The sequence below is a fragment of the Pleurodeles waltl genome, chromosome 3_2 (assembly GCF_031143425.1).
Source record: "Pleurodeles waltl isolate 20211129_DDA chromosome 3_2, aPleWal1.hap1.20221129, whole genome shotgun sequence".
Taxonomy (NCBI): domain Eukaryota; kingdom Metazoa; phylum Chordata; class Amphibia; order Caudata; family Salamandridae; genus Pleurodeles; species Pleurodeles waltl.
In genome coordinates, this window is record NC_090441.1 from 30,519,304 (window position 1) to 30,537,181 (window position 17,878).

A 17,878-nucleotide genomic window follows, 5' to 3' on the forward strand; every position below is an offset into this window, starting at 1 on the left:
GATCTGCCACCAAGGGGGGCAGAAAAGGCCTAAACTAAATATGCCCCCCTGGGAACGACCCTTGCCTAAGGGGTCGCTCCCCTTGTGTAAAATTGACACAAAAAATAAAAATCCCTAGTGTCTAGTGGTTTCTGCCACCCTTGGGGGCAGATTGGCCTAATAAAAATAGGCCGATCTGCCCCCAAGGGGGCAGAAATGGCCTAAGTACAATTTGCCCCCCAGAGGAGCGACCCTTGCCTAACGGGTCACTCCCCACATATAAAAAAAAAATATATATATATATCCCTGGTATCTAGGGGGTTCTGCCCCCCAGGGGGGCAGAAAGGACCTAAAAGTAATTTGGCCCCCTGCGGAGTGGCCCTTGCCCAAGGGGCCTCTCCCCTCATGTCAATTGCAAAAAAAAATAATCCCTGGTGTCTAGTGGCTTCTGCCTCCCTTGGGGGCAGATTGGCTTCATAAAAATAGGCCGATCTAAAATGGCCTAAAAGTAACTTTGGCCCCCCCCCAGGGAGTGACCCTTGCCTAAGGGGTCACTACCCACATATAAAAAAATTAAAACAAATTATCTCTGGTGTCTAGGGGGGTAAAAATAAGTTGGGCCCCTGGGGAGCACTCCCCTCATGTCAATAACAAACAAAAAACTCCCTGGTGTCTGGTGGGTATTTCTGCTGCCCGGCAGCAGAAATGCTGACAAAGACATCAAAGGAAAGGAAAGGACTTTCCTTTCCTTTGATGCCTTTCTCGGCCCCTCCTCGTGATCGGAGGAGAAATGCAAAAGCATTTCTCCTCCGAGCTTCCAGCGCGGAGGGGCAGGCCTCTGATGAGGTCAGCGTGCAATCACGCTCTGACATCATCAGATGCCACGGGGGGCTAGCGCTCCCCCCAGTAGCCAGTCCAAGGACGTAGCGTTTATGTCCTTGGCACCTCAGCAAAGGATGTAACCATTGCATCCCTGGCTGCTAAGGGTTTGAACGTGTTTTTGATAATGACTGGTACGAGGGCCTGTCAGGGGGTAAAAATTAGGAAAAACTATTTTTATCGGCCTGAGAATTGACCACTTTCTGTCCTTGCATATGATTCACATATATTTAATCAGTACTTGAAATTTAGTGAGGCACAGTCCTGCCTAATTAAATGTTTGAAGACGTGGTGGTAGAACCAGTAGGCAGTGCTTAATCGGAGGGGAGGTTTCCGGTGCATGGCACCGGCAGTTTAATTGGTAACACCAGAACGTGTGACAGTCTGCCACATGGTGTCGCTGTTTGTCTAGTTGTTTATTATTACTACACTAGACATCAAAAGAATGACTAATACCTGGCGCCCAAGCTAATCTTATAGCTCTGGGGCCTGGAATAGTCTGAATTACCATACCTGTAGAAATATGATACTTAGTAGTTGTGTTGGCATTGTCATCAGCAGCGCTGGTAGGGCAATGGGTCGTGCAAATACAGTGGATTCCTGATTTATTTATTTATTTTACATATAAGAACTGGTGTTAGGCATTTTTTTTAATGATCAAGTCTCAATATACATAGTCACAAAGCTATGGAGGGGAATATCCGTAGTATGGTGCGGAATTCAGGGCTCCTGATCCATAATTCCTAAATGAAAATCTCTCCCCAGGGCCAAGATATCATCTGCCCTCCACAAAGTGCACTTGAGCAAGAAGAACCTTAAACATGCAGCAAAGTGACCATTTATTTAAGATGAGATCCTCTGGTAAAATAGCTATGTGTTCCTACTTCTCGCTACCCCCTTAACACAATTACACCTTTCATTATCTTCCTTTATTTCTGTAATTTAGCACTTTCAGCTGACCCCCTTACTCTATAATCTTGGTAAAACCTTTTGAAACATTTAGGGGCAGATTTATGAACAGCGGCGCTGCACTGAGTGCACCGCCACTTTCTCTAGCACCCCTTGGTGCTCCCCCCCCCAACACCACTATGTGTGTGCTGTATTTAATATACGGCGCACCATGGCGCTAGTTAGGGAACTAGTGTCAAACGTTTTGACGCTAGTTCGGCGCATTGCAGGATTAGCATCAACATTTTTGCAAAGCACTCAAATGCCCATTGTAAACAATGGTGTGCCTCCTTTTAACGCCTGCTCTGTGCAGGCAATAAAAGTGCTGAAAAAAATGACCCAAAGAAATCTCTTAGATTTCTTTGCGCCATTTTTTCGGCCTCCCTAATGGGGGTACGCCACATTTGTATACATTATGCCTGGTGCAGGCACAATGTAGCGCAAAGGGTTACAAAGTGGCGCAAAGGTTGCATTGCACCACTTTGTAAATTTGTCGCAGCGATTTTGGCTTCGTTGGGCCACATTAGTGTGAACAAATGGCACTAATGTGGCGAAAGGAGGCGCTAGGGGCCCTTAAATCTGCCCCTTAGTGTCCTACACCTTGCTGTAGCACCGTCACAAGAAGAAATCAGTCGAGGCTCTTCGCCAACGCTCTGCATTTTGAGGCCATGCTCTTCTGTTAATACTTGTTTTGTGTGTTTTTGAAGTACATAAACATACGTGTCTGTTCCTTCTACTAACGTGTCAACACCATTCGGTGGCGCCACATATTGTGTTTTCCTTTTCTCCAGAAATTCCAAGCTGTTTCTTCCATCAGATATCAAAGCAAGGCCACGCAAGCATCCCATGTGCCTGCCTTACTGTACAGCGTCTCCATCATTGCCTCAGCTTTTCCATTCACCAGTGGTAAGACATGACATTTTCCCTAGCAACAGTGGTTCTTTATTATGCTTTCAATGTGAATTTTAGTTTCCTCTTTAATTTTAATTTAAGCAGGTTGCAAATAGTATAGTTAGGAATTAGTAACAAATTACAGCCGTTTTCCAGACTACAACGTGGAGAGGAAATGTGCTCTCTTGGTTGCTTGAGTCTGTCATGAGAATTAAACGGGCATACCAAAAGAGCATATAAAGAAATAAGATATAGATTAGGAATACAATTTTCATGATATTTCACAATAAGCTAAAAGGGCACTACATTGAACATCTGCTAGAATACATTTTTGGGTAGTCTCTGGAAAAATTCTAAAATTTCATAAATGCAAGTGAGGGGGGCATAATTTAATATCTGATCATGTTAGCATTCAGCGTGAAGACTGCTTCACAGGATAGGCCCTGCCTTTGCTGCCATTTATAACGTTTTTTTTAAACGTTTTTGAAAGCGCCATGATAACTGAGAAGATGATTGATAGATGAGGCAGCAGCTGCAGCCCGTCCATCGGGCCAAGGGGCCACGCTCCCTCAACTTTGCCCCTCCAGAAGAGAGTCTGTCAGGTTGAGAAAAGGTCAGCCTGACAGACACTCCTCATTTTCAGGTCAGGCAGCAAGGAACTAGACATGAAATAAATGCACAGGCTCTTGGATGCCTGAGCTCAACTTTGCTGGGCTGAAGATGTCACAGCTCCTGTGAGCCTAACCTCTTCAGCTCAGCAAAGGTCCTTGAGGCCCTCCCCCTCGGTTACAAGGGGTAGCATCACTCATTGTCATGGACCTGGGTGCTTCAGCTTTAAGCCCTAAAGTGCCCAGGGGCGATTACCAATCAGTGACACATCATCACAGAGTTTTGTGGGGTCAGCAGCAGTCTCACTGACCCCATCCCACTCTGTGACAAGGCTAGGACTGCTCCCTTCCCTCATTGGCTGACCTAAGGCCAGGCAATGAGGGAAGGTAGCAGTCTCAACTCTTCTGGGCAGAGCTACAGGTAAGTGTGATTTTCTTTTTTTTTAATTAATGTTTGGTCATGTGTGCATGTGCGCATTTATGTTTGAATATTTGGTATGAGTGTTATGAATGGATGTGTGTGTGTGTGTGAATGAATGAGTGTGAGTGTGTATGTGTGCATGTGTGTCCCTTCCAGCCCCACCTCCTAAAATGAAAATTTTCCTAGCTAACATGAAGGAAAGTTTCAATTCTATTAAGGATTCAGAGGCGAGGATTATGCATTTATTTCTTCACTTTTAATTGACAGCAGTTTCAAAGAGTATAAGCAGAAAGAAAGATAATATTCACTACACATCCCATGAACCTCTGGGAAAGAGTAGTCATGACAACCAGTAACCAATCCCAACACAGTCTGTATAAATAAATATATATATATATATGTTTATATACACACACACACATATATATAAATATATATATATATATACATAGAGAGAGAGAGAGAGAGAGAGAGAGAGGAGATGATGTCTGTTCCTCTTCTTCTTCTCGACTGTAGGAAGTTTATGTTTAAGCTCCAGTAGTTGGTTTTTGAGTTGGAACCTACGGGAGAATTGAAATCCATTAAATCAGCCCTGAACTATAATTCTAATATGTTGATTCAGAACATGTCCAATCATGAACAGAATATCAGATCCTGGTAAAAACTAGGCCATAGTATAAACAACCTGAAAATTCGAACATAATTAACCAAAAGAATAAATGCATGCATTTCATAATCTTGGAAAAAAAAATCAGTTCACAGCATGAGCACTTGTAAAATTCATGTACAAATCAATCCAATGGAGTAAGTGTAAGGAATACTTCCTGTTACCCAAGGATTTTTGGGCGGGTATAGTTATATTATGAATATGCTCTGGGAGGGATAATCCTTGCTTCTGTGTCCTTAATAGAATTGAAACTTTCTTTCACATTAGCTAGAAAATGTTTCATTCCATCTCAGGACCGAAGGTGGGAATTATGCAAGTTCAAAGCTTACCACTAAGGATGCGGCATCATATATAGGTTTGAAGTAAAACCTTTAAAAGGTGGACTCTAATGACCAATCTGCCCTGTTCATAATGTCCTCCAGTCTTTTACCTACCTGGATGGCCTTAGATGCCATGGCCCCCCTTGTGCAGTGAGCCCCAAAATGGTGAACATCAATTCCGGCTCTGCCATAATCCACTTTACCCACCTGGCGATGGAAGGAGATAAAACTGCCTTGAAAGGCTTCCTGACAGCAATCAGGAGTTGTCTCTCCACCTGCGGCCTGATATCGGTGGTCATTTCATCATATGCCTTAATGAATCTAACCACACAAAGCTTAGGTGAACTCTCAAAAGCCAGGAAGGTTACTGACCTGATATTTTTTTTGGTCTGTCCAGAAATAGTAAGGGTGACACCCTCTGGTGAGATATACAGGGTCTTGACATCTGAAACTCTCTTGCAAGAGACCAAGCAAAGCAACATGGCTGGCTTCGCTGAAATTTCATTTCTAGAAAGGTAGTTGTTATCTTGCCAACTTAAAATAAAACACAGAACCAAGTTAACATCCCATAACCCAGAGTATCTAGGCTCTGGAGGTCTAGACATTCTGATGTCCTTCATGAGCTTACAAACCCAGCGTGTTACCCCCACCGGGATGTTGTTAATTTGCTGTCCCTCAGAGAATGAATTCACCATGCAATCATAAAAGCCCAATTAAGCTAATCCCATGAGAAAATTCAGGATGTCCGTAACCGGTGCCCTCAGGGGATCCGTGTCTCTCTCCACACACCAATAATCCCATCTTCTCCATGCTGCTCAATACCTCTTGACAGTACTGGAATCCAAGCCTGTTATATGAATTTCTCAGCGTCGACCTGAAAGTCTGCCACCTTACCAACATCACATTAAATCCTCCATGCCATGAGCCTGAGATGGCCCCGCAAGACCAAGGGATGTTGACAGCCATGAGGATCCTGAAGGATTTCTGAGAATGATGGGAGTTCAATCGGCACCTCCCAAGTTAGTTCCAACAGTGTCAGGACCAGGGCAGGGATTTCCAGATTGGAGTCACCAATACCATCGAAGCCCTCTGATGTCAGATTTGAGCTGCTACCCTGGGTATCAACAAGAACATTGGGAAGGCATAGGGCTGTTTGCTTGCCCAGTCCTGTAGTAAAGCATCCACTGCCATAGCTTCCAGATCCGGCAGCCAGTTGACATACTGTGGAAGTTGAGCATTCAGTCTGGAGGTGAACAGATTCACACTGCAAGGGCCCCTTAGGTCCTTCAGAGCTTGGAGTACTGAGCGATGCAGCTGCCAGTCGCTGGGATCCATGATGTATTGGGAGTTCAAATCTGCCATTGTGTTCTGGATTCCCAGAAGGTATTTCAGCATCACTGAAATCTGGCATTGGAGGCAGTAGTTCCAGAAATCCTTTGCCAACTCCGCCAGTACTTTCAAACGTGCATCCCCAGTTGGTTGATGTATTGGACTGCTGATGTATGGTCCATCCACAGGAGGATGCAGCATGAGACTCTGTCCCTGCTAAGGGACTGGATCACAAAGGAGTCCACGAGGAGTTCCAGACATTTGTTGTGAAGGTTCATCTCCTTCTCCATCCAGCTGCCACCCCTAGAGATCTCACAACATCTGGCCCCCAACCCCAACCCCGGCCGACTGGCATCTGGCTCTATGATCAGGTCTGAAGAGAACTCAAAGATCACTCTGCCGTTCCATGCCTCCATGTTGTCTATCCACCATTGTAACTCAATGCTGGCCACCATTGTCAGTGAGATTAGCTCTGAGTAGGTAAGGCACGGTGAGCTTCCTTCAGGCGCTGCAGTGCCCTGTAGTGCAGGGGACCTGGAAAGATAGTTTGTATTGATAACGACAACAACCCAACTACCCTGGCAATCTACCAGAGACAAATCCTGTCCTTTCTCAGTACCTTGATCAATTCCTTCTTGTTCTTGAAAATCTTTGAATTTTGCAAGCTCAAATTAGCTGAACTGAAATCAATGAGGAAACCCAGAAAGGTCATGTTCTGTGATAAGGTCAATTTTGATATCTGACAGTTGATGATGAACCCCAGGTCCTGAAGGAGTGCAAAAGTCACGTCAAGTGCAACAGCAGCTGTGAACCTGATTCGTCCATCAGGAAGATGTCGTCCAGGCAAATAATCAACCTAGATCCCTTCAACCTGAGGATGAAGGAGTTTGGTGAAGCACCATGGTGCTGATGACAGTCTGAATGGGAGAGTTTGAAACTCATATATCTGCTCCCTCCAAACGAATTGCTGGAAACGGCAATGCGAAGTGAAGATAGGGATGGTGAGGTATGCACCCTTGAGGTCCAGGCATACCATCCAGACGTCATGCAACAGGAGGTCCCTCAAGAGGTGAATACCCTTCATCTTAAAGTGGGGATACACCAGCCACTCGTTGAACTCTCGCAAATGTATAATTCGCTGGAATCCTTTGACTTTCTTCTGGGCCAAGAAGAGGTTGCTGAGGAAACCACGAGGATGCAGTACTAATCTTCAGATTGCTGCCTTGTGCAGGAGGTCCTCTACATCTGAGTCGATCGAACTCATGTCCTGCTCCGAAAAAAACCACAAGGGTGCTGGTCTTACCAACTGTACTGGAGATCCGTAGAACTCTATGTGGTACCCATGTTCCGTCTCTAGTACCCAAGAGTCCGAAGTGATTTCTACCCACTTGTGAGTGAATTGTTTTACTCTTCCCTATAGGTCTGGAGAAAAAGAAAGAATGTTGCTTGCCATTTAATCCTCGGGCGCCGCTAGCCCCTCCTTGTGCAGCACAGTTGGCTCTGCCTTTTCCACCCCCCTGTTGGGGGAGAAGGCACCCTGGTGGCCGTCGTTCCATCCATTGTTCCTTCTGGCTTGGCCTCTCATATTGCCTTGTTGATAGGAGTGGCCAGGGGAGCGACCCCTTCCTCTTCCGACGCTGGCAAAAACCTTCCCCTGGAAGATTTTCTTTATTGAAGTCTGGGTGGAGAACGTGGCCACAAATTTTCCTAGTTCTTTTACAAATGGTTCCCCAAACAGATTGCCCTGTGCTATAGCTCCTGCTTCAGATGTGAACAGTTGCCCCGATCTTTATCGAGTGACGTCTCTCTGCAGAAAGAGCACAGTTGGCGTTGCCCAGAGGGACACACCTTCCTTGCCCAACCCACCACAATTGTCTGGAGGTAGTGGAGTGCCTAACTGTTTAGATTGCTCTGCTAGTTCAATAATTTTGGTGAGTGAGCCATGGACATCCAATAATTTATCTTGATGCGCCCTCTAAGAGCAGTCAATTCCTTTTTTGGCATCTTTCATGTATATTACAAAGAAAGTACACATTTTAAAATCTATGTCAGGGGCTGGCACTACTTTCCCCCCTAGGGAGTGTCTAGGGCACTCCACTCATAAGAGGGCGTTCATTTACTTATCCAGTGGTTGGCAAATTTGACTGGCCACATTGTTTGCCATGTTTTGTTCCGGTAGCCTTTCGGAAGATTGTGGGTGGTACCATCTGGCTCAAACATGTCCACCAAGCTCGATTCCTTTTCAGTAGAGTCAGAGGCAGCAGAACCGGGGCTCCAGGATTGCCCGGAATCATGATCCTCATCTGAGGAGCCGTCCTCATCAGTGTCATCCTGCCCTTTTGCGGGGGACCCCCCATCAGAGTCAAAATCCGGCACAACAATGTTGTGGTTTTCTGCAGGAAATTCATCCTCCTGGTTGTTAATACATGCAAACTCTTACGGAAGGCCTCTCCCAAACAATCAAAGCCTTCCAGGTGCCCAGTGTCACGTTTTTGGGCCCTGTGTGTTCCTGTTGCAAATAGCCTGCTGGGCCCTGCCCCTGCGTCACTAGGGTTCCCTGAACCCCCAGACACATGGTTCATTCACTTGTTCCTGCAGGGGAGCAAGCGCTTTTGAAATAGCCTTTGAGAGCAGCTTGTCAAACTTTGCTGAAAAGCGGCGCTGAGGGGGCTATTCCTCCTCTGACGCAAAATTTGGGATATATTCATGGTCCCTGAAGGGCTCCATGCCCTTCAGGATGTGAGCACCAATACTTTAAAGTATTTTCACCCTATAGTGTACTGTTTTATAGGGGAGCCCCCTCGCAGGTGGTCTGGGAACCAGCTAGTTTTTAAAAACTACTCGGTGGCATTCAGGCAGCATGGCCAGGAGGTCGAGAAAATGGACACTGACCATTGCAGTATTGTCAGTGAGGGTTGGTAGGGAATAAATCAGCTGAAGAAATCCCCCAAAAGGACAATCCTTACCTGAATTCCCTAACGTGCATCACGAGCCTGTAGAGCACAGCGTGCTGCTCGGGCAGGTCGCGATTTGCGTCAGAATCCTCCGGTGGCATGAAACAGCACCGGCTAGCAGACCTGCTGCATATCAAGAAGACGTGCTCGGGCCGAAGCCTGCTGCACCATACAGTTATAAATAGCAGTAATCAGCACCATGAGCAAGCGGCAATCAAAACAGCTAACACTATGCTAATAATGCCACCATGCTACAATCAAACAACCCAAGAATTGGTAACAAAAGCATTTGACTTAACTGACGAGCAGTGAAGAAAGAGGAAGAGGAACAGACATCATCAATATATATATATGTATATATATATGTATATATAGATATATATATCTATATATACACACACATATATATTTATGTATATAGACTGTGTTGGGATTGGTTACTGGTTGTCATGACTACTTATTCCCTGGGGATTATGGGATATGTAGTGAATGGGTTTTTTCCTTTTAGCTTACAGTCTTTCAAACTGCTGTTAATGAAAAGTGAAAAAATAAATGTATAATCCTCGCCTTAGTTCTAACATAGAATTACTGGCTGCCACTGTTGATTTTTTACTTGAATTTCCGCCCCCATTGCAATTTGAGCTTCCTACCTGGAAGTGGGCGAGAAGCAGCTGCAGCTTTCCATGAAAGCACAATTTTCAGAAGACCAGTACAGAAAAGGGTTTGATTTTGACTGCTTTGACTGTTTTGCAAAGTTGCTTGAGCTCAGGTAGTGACTCGCCATCCCTACATCAATTTATTCACTATGTCTTCCTCTTCATCATCTAAACTTAGATGCAAAGTTTGAACATCTAATCTAGTACTAGAGTGGGTTAATTTCAGATACAGCTTCAAATACTGGCTGGCGAATTATCAGCAGATATTAAGATGGAAGTGTAACCTTAGCCGATGCTCTGTTTTTATATTCAAAATATTCTCCCATTTTGGTACCACATGGCTTACACCTTTCCCAGAGCCACTTCAAAAGGCAATCTCAGGGTCGGATTTTAAAGGCGGGCAGTCGGGTATTGGCCGATGGGCCGGAACCAGTGGGGCGTTTTTTTGTAAGCCCTCTGTCACCTGGCCCACAGAGCATTGCTGTCTTTGCCACCCCCTCTGCCAGGCAATTGTAAAGTAAGGTGGGCTGACTGTCAGGGTAGCGACTTGCGTCACTAGGCCTGCCTTCACAGACTTCAGCTTGGTCCCTGTGGGGATGGACAGACCCCCCAAAAGCAGCGTTCCTTCTCCCCTGCCGGTCTGTCAACAGGAAGAGACAAGAAGACTAAAGGGACGGGAAGAATAAAGCAGCCTCGTCGGAGGGCTCAGTGTCAGGTGATATGGCCGTTGAGCCATCTTCACTTCAGCCCCCATTGCACCCCCACCTACGAGGCCAACCCAGAAGCTTTGTTCTTTGCTTCCTTCCACCTCTGCCAGGCCATAGCCCCAGAGGCGGAGGATCGTTGCCCTCCTGCCAGAAGAGGCAAACAAAAAATGTAATGATAACAACATGCTTATTATCATTTCATTTTTTGTTAGGAGCTAAGTCTTGGGGGAGTGGCTATAAAAAAATGGTGGAGGACCAGGAGGAGTGGTGGGCACTGCTGTCAGTGTGCATGTTGGTTTGCCTGGCCGTCTTATGATGGTCAAACTGACATGTGCGTTGACACCTCTCCAACCCAGCTGAATTGCAATTCAGATGCTGCTCTCATGGGTATAACCTGCATGAGAGCATCGTCTGGATTAGCCAATGGGGAGTCTGGAAGCCTGAGTCTGTGCGCACACACACACCAAAAGAGAGGCATGCGGCGAATGACGACAGGCAGGTACGCAGCCCCCCTGCGGGTCAGTTGTTGCTCTGGCTGTAGAGTCATTCTCACCTCGCACCCCTTGGATTTGACCCAGCCCAGAAGTACTGTCTTTCCCCTGGCCCCTCACCGACTGGACCATCACATCACATTTAGGCCTCGTGGACAGGGAGAGATAGAGTAGGGACTTTGCTGGGGGCCAGGTGTTGTCACCTCATCCCCAGTGCCTTTCCAGGCTGAGCTTAAGGTAGGGGGACAGGTGGGGGAGTGGGTGTGTTTGCATAGGCCTCGCTGTGAGGCTACCTTGACCAGAGCTGCCAACTTTGGAACTCAGGAACTATGTTGGAGTCCCGGTGTTCGCTAAACCTCCTGTGATGCTGGGCAAATTACTTAATTTGCCAAGGTCTAAAATAAAAACAAATTTGATCTCCTCTAACAGAACTGGTGCTCATGTAAATAGATCCAATGTCCTTGGGACCAGTCCAAACTACATAAAGCTGCAGAAAACATTGAAAAATAACCGCCCATTGTTCATGTTTTAAAATTCTGCTAATACCAGAGCATGATAAGTAAAAGACGAGTCTTAAAACCCTTTTCCTTTTTAACATGCCGCTTCTGCCTTTGTTAATTTGATGATCAGTCACAGATTATTAAGGCAGCTTTAGAAATGAAAGTGCATTTGCCTTAGGGCTACTGTTTAAAGTACATACTGATTAGGATTCAGGTGATCTTTGTCATTTTCATTCCCGTCTGGATATTAAAATACCCGTCAGATCGGGTGTTGTGGCCCTAGGACCATTATATTTCACCTTGCCCGCCTTGCCAAAACGTAGTGCTTCTAGTTTTTACCCACTTACTGGTTCTATAAGCTATAAAATGTTAAAGTTACCAAACATTTCTATAAACATGAGTCCAATAAGACTATCAATTGGTGTTTCATGAAAGGGCACGATTCAGGAATGTGGGCCACTTTTTTGAGAGTGCCCGTGAGTGATTGTGATCCCAGTCCGACCCTGCGCAAGCTGACACTACAGACAACAGTGACGGATTTCAAAAACCAAAATATGCAATAAAGAGTGCCTTTTCTTTGGCCGAAACAATCTTAACCTATAGTCACAACAGAAACCATGAGTTTGATCTACTGATAACAAAATGGCTGACCTTGGAGCCTTCACATCTAATGTGGATATGGGCATATGGTTAAAAAAATGTGAGTTGATACTAAAACGTTTATTTATAGCTTGCATTTTAACCTACGAATGAGTCTACTGGCACTATTGACAAATAAAAGATCATTTTAACCTCAGAACTAGGAAAGGATAAATGTACTTGTTGGCCTTTAAAACTGTGACCTTGTGGTCAAAAAACATGAATGCTTTAGTCCACTAAGCAACCAGGGTTGGCCGGTGGGAAAAAACTTTGTGAACGAGTATCAAAAAATAGGTAGCACTTATGTGGGCCATCCTTGTCTGGCCCACGAAAGACACGTCATTATGAATTAGATTCATGGTGCTGCCTCGCCTTCACTCAAAGCCACGGTTCTCACATAGTAAAGTTCACATTTTTAAAAATAGTGTGACCAAACTTCTTCCTTAGTGCAAGAAGGCATTTCTTTTTACTTTTTACCCGAGCAAGGGGGAGTGATAAATGTGAGCACCAGCTGGGGATAGCGGTATGTGGTTCCTCTTTCGGCGGAGGTGTGAATCTGTGTTTCCCTTGCTAGCACGAGGCCAGCAGAGTGCGGGAAGGCTGGTGTGAATGAACCGACACCTCTTCCGACTACAGTTTACACTTGGGCATTGCTTTGCAAGAGCTGCATTAACTCTTCTGATGAACTCTATGACTGTGGTATTAGGTTGCATCTAAAACAACACGAGTGTACTTGCATTCACTGAAGAGGGAACATGTGGCAAGACCCTCGGTGGGTTGAAAGCAGGCTGGCAGGGAGGAACATGCGCTGCGAGGGCCAAATCACTTGTGTCCCAGATCAGACACATATCTGAGCTCCCAAAAGGCAAGACTGTTCCCATTTGCAGAAGATCCCTTCTGAAATGTGCTTCTAAAAACCTGTGACTTTTTGATGATGTACTCGCAAATAGGGCTGCAAAACCCAATATTTTGCCCTTATTATTTTAAACAGTTCATTCTGCTTCCCTCTCATTCACAATCTTGTTAACCATTAGATGTTTGAAACGGCCTCTTCCTCTTACAAACACAATCCGTTCAGAATGGCACACATCACACACTGCAATATGAGTTTCTCCCTCCGCCCCTCACAGAGCCTTCCGAGCACCCCCATATGAAGCAGGGGTTCTGTTTCTTATTACATTATCACATACTAGTCCCATCAGCTAAAAACTGGAAGCTTCCTGAAGTTGTTTTTGTGTCGCTCTCAGCCCAAGTATTTTTTTGGATAATTGTTGTAATCGTTAGTTTGTTTCTATGTTTAATTTTTCATCATGGTATAACTTTCTGTGATATTCTTCTTATAGGTTGTGGGATTTATTGGGGCATTCGGTGGGTAGTTTTTTAAAAATAAATATTGTTTATTTAGTCTCCAAATATTTTATTTTAGCTTTACTGCTCATTGAAATTATTATAATTTACTATAATAACAAAATCATTTTGGGGTGGGATCATACTTGGTTTTCGGTGATATTTTGTTTATTGATTTTTTTTTTTTTTTTTAATTACTATATTAAAATTTCCATCAAGTTTTAAATGAATATGCATATATGTATTAAAATAATTATTGATGTTCAGACTTGATTAATTTTATTTGCTTTCATTTCTGAGTTTACAAATATTAAATATAATACATGCACCTTAGATCTTATTACACCTTTTTTAGAATGATACTTATAAATGTATTCCTGCATTTCTCTAATGTAGTTTTAAGCTTATATGATATTTAAAAATTAGGAGGACAGGATTGGTTTTCAAATCTTTACTACTTTTTAACAAAACTAAATTTAATGTGAAAAAATGTGTTTGGTGTTTGGATATTAACTTTGACATCCCGGTGATATGTAGTATTTGATGATACCAGCAATATTTGTGACTGACGTACTCCATCTGTATTTGTCCACAGCCTTGAAAAAGTCAATTCTGACGAAACACGTGTCGGCTGTTGTTTTCCGAATATGAGAATTGTATTGGCTCTTTGACATCATGCCCATTCTTGCCTTACTGGGACGTGTTTTCCGAGACATCACAGAGGAATAAAAAGAAAGTTCTACATACCTGTGACGTGCCGTGGTTTCTTTTCTTCTTACATACGGACTGTGGCCTTTTCAGGCAACAACCTACGCACCCTGTGGCTGGGTGCCAAACCGCTTGGGCACTCCTTCCTTCAACATAGACTTTACTGCCACGGATTCTCCACATATATGTTAGTCTAAACTCTGGAAGTGTGCACCATCTTCACACATCCACTTTGTTTGTAGTTAAATATGTATTTTCCCACCATCTGTTGGTCGGGAGTTAGAATAGTAATTTTGACCCACTCTGGCCCGCCAAGATATGTGCACCTCCGCCATTGTACGTAGCACTGGAGTTAGAATAGTAAATCTGCCCGTCATCAATGATACCCTGTTTCCTCAGTGTTCGTGGCACTGGAGTTAGAAGAGTAATTCTGCGCATTCCCCACATATATTCACTTTCCTCAATGTCAGTGGACTGGAGTATGAATATTAAATCTGCCACCCCTAAAATATATGTACTTTTCCCATTGCTAGTTGTGTTGTAATTAGAGTGATAAATATGACTCCTTTCCATTTATATGCACTTTCTCCAATGTACCAAGTTGTATGCATTTTTCTCAATGTTCGCTGAACTAGAGTTAGATCAGTAAATCTGACCCCACCCACCTCAAATTTATGCACCTTCCCATTACTAGTGAGACTGACTCTACTCCCAAATGTAAGCACTTTTCCCAATGTTTCTGAGTCTGAGGGTAGAATAGTACATTTGATGCACCTCTCCCCAGTCATAATCAATGTTTCCAATGTTGGTTGTACTTGAATAAGAATACTACATTTCACTCCCTTGCCATAATTAAAGCACTTTCCCCAGTGTTCCAGAGGCTGGGGGTAGAATAGTGAATCTGACATGCTCGCTCATATGTATGCACTCTCCTCAATGTGTGTAGGACTGCAATTAGAGTAGCAAATCTAGTCCCAAATATATGAATTTGTAGAACTGGAGTTAGAATTGTAAATGTGACCCCCTCCTCAATTGTATGCGCATTTCACAATGTTAGAGGGGTAAGTGTTAAATAATATATCAGAAAACCACCCCTAAATAATTGCAATTTCCCCAATGTTAATTGGACAGGAGCTAGAAAAGTTTATTTAACACCCCATAAATATATGCACTTTTCTGAATGTTAGTTATACTGAAGATATACCCCCTACGACAACCCAAATGTAGGCATGTTCTTTCCCCAATGTTCAAATGACTGAATTTAGAATAGCAAATTTCCCCCACACTTCAATTTTATGCACCTTCTCCAGTGTTCAGGTGACTAGAGCTAGAATATTAAAACTGTTCCCTCCAAAGATTTGCATGTTCCTCAGTGTTAACAGGACTGGAGTTAGGATCATATATCTAAATCCACTCCTTTTATATGCACTTTCCTCAATGTGTGTAGGACTGTCTTGCAGTTGTGCAACTGTCCCCATCATATGAAATTGTTCTAATGTTAATTGTACTTGAGTTGGAATAGTGATTCTACCCCTGTGCAAATATTTGTACCATCTGAATGTTAGTAGGACTGTACTTTGAATAGTAACTCTGAACCCCTAGCCCCCTGCCAATTATATAGATTTTTCCCAACCTTCCAGGGACTAAAGATAGAATAATAAACCTGCCCCCTTTCATTATATGCACTTTCTCGCTGGCGGAGAACATGGTTGTAATTAGCGCGGCGGCGCTGACTTCAGCGCTGCCCGGGCTGATCACAACCAAGGCCACTGTCAGCCCGTCGGGATCAGAGATCCTGGCGGAGATGTGGGTCTTTTGGCAGGCCAACCGCCAGACTTGTAATGTGGCGGTCGGACCGCCACGGCAGTCCAACCTTCACCGCAAGTCTGGCGGTCTTGAGATGCCAGACTTGTAGTCTGGCCCTTAGGGTCTGATTTAAATTTCGACAGGGAGGTTACTCCGTCACAAGGGTGATGAATATCCCTTCCGCCCAAATCTAAATCCCATGGGAAACAATGGGATTTAGATTTTGGCAGACGGGATATCTGTCACCGTTGTGACGGAGTAACCCCTCAGCCGAAATCTAAATGCCAGAAACCTTTAGTGTGAGGTCTCATCTAGCCTGTGTTCAGTGTTGCGAAAAGCTCTGAGCGGAACAAACATAGTTCTCTTTCCTGCCTAGGGTGCAACCTTGTCATGGAAGCCTTAGCACCTTGGACTTGAGGCAGAAAATATGATTAAGTCACAAGTTTTCCAACTGTTGGGAAATTTCTGGTCAGTGCTGCTCCCATTAGCTTCTTAGGCAGGCTTCTGGGCACCAGGTCTCTCTCCAGTCAGGGCTCCTGCAGGGTCCAGTCCTGGGAGATCACCTGGGTCCTCTTTGAGTCCTTTTGTTTTTTGTGTACCTGAAGCAGGCAAACAGGAGGTCAATCCTTGGCAAGGAGATCCAGTGCCTGGGTGGCAACAAGATTCAAGATTCCTTGACTCCTTAAAGAGTCCTCTTCTTTCAGCAGGTGTCGTGAATCTGCTTTGGATGTTTTGATGAAGTGGTGGCTGAACTGCCGTATTTATCCTGTGCACCAGCCGATGAGTGCAGCAATTCTACAACCCAATCCTAATTATTATCTCACAGTCCCCCATCTCATTCTGCTGCACTTTCTCTTTTCTTTACTGTAAAATTACCAGGAGAGCCTGTTTTAATATGGTAGGTCCCTTCTGCCACCACCTTCTGTCTTCAGCTGCTTAGCTGCTCCCCTATTTATATGAGCTCTCCTCCAATCAGATGGTGTTGAAACCTGTTCTCCCACACTTTGACTGGAGGTTAGCTATCTGGGAGGGTCCTGTGACTGAATAGGAGAAACCCTCCCTAGCATTTCCAAGTCAAAATAGGTAGTGCAAAGGCTATTATTTTTTCTCAGCTGTGCTGCCCACTCCTAGATAGCTAATTCCTGCTATGTGGTCACTTGTTAACACCACCCTTCCTTGTTGGGCTCATAGGAAGGCTATTCTTTTCCGTGCCCAGTTTGTTAACTCTCCCAGCCAGTGATGTGTATTCCAACTCTGAAGATGTGTAATAGAACTTGTTTTCAGCTTGTTCTAACTCACGTAATGTAAAATACATTTATATATGGTTACTTCTCCACTCAATTTATCAAAAATCTGATTTCACCACTAAATCCCTTTTTTTAAATGTAAGATTATAGCTTTGAGTGACATTGTTAGCATTTTCCCAAGACACAGAATTACATATTTTAATCATACATAAACATGCCCTATGGAAAATGCATCTGGACCTACATGGAACAATAGTGTTTAGGCCTTCAAGCACACTTTTTAGATACCCTTAGAGCCACTGTTTTTAATCTATTAGGCACTCTGGGGGTCATTCTGACCCCGGCGGTCAAGGACCGCCTGGGCCGGGGTCGGCGGTAGCACCGTCAACAGGCTGGCGGTGCTCCGCCGGGCCGCGGCCAGAAGTGGAAAGTCAGCGGTGTACCGCCGACTTTCCGCTGCCCATGGGAATCCACCATGGCGGCGCAGCTTGCTGCGCCGCCATGGGGATTCCGACCCCCTCACCGCCATCCTGTTCCTGGCGGTTCCGCCCGCCAGGAACAGGATGGCGGTGAGGGGTGTCGTGGGGCCCCTGGGGGCCCCTGCAGTGCCCATGCCAATGGCATGGGCACTGCAGGGGCCCCCGTAAGAGGGCCCCACTTTGAATTTCAGTGCCTGCTCAGCAGACACTGAAATTCGCGACGGGTGCTACTGCACCCGTCGCACATCCTCCACTCCGCCGGCTCCATTCGGAGCCAGCATCCTCATGGAGGGGTGGTTCCC

General features: G+C 44.8%; 1 long non-coding RNA gene across 1 annotated transcript in view; it reads left to right on the forward strand.

The window, feature by feature from the left end:
- Positions 1–14,086, forward strand: part of LOC138286745 (uncharacterized) — a 92,364-nt gene extending 78,278 nt beyond the window's left edge. Inside the window, exons 2-3 of the long non-coding RNA XR_011202047.1 lie at positions 2,598–2,712; positions 13,932–14,086. This is a non-coding gene — a long non-coding RNA (uncharacterized lncRNA). The remainder of the gene's footprint in view (positions 1–2,597; positions 2,713–13,931) is intronic.
- The last annotated feature ends 3,792 nt before the right edge of the window (positions 14,087–17,878 follow it).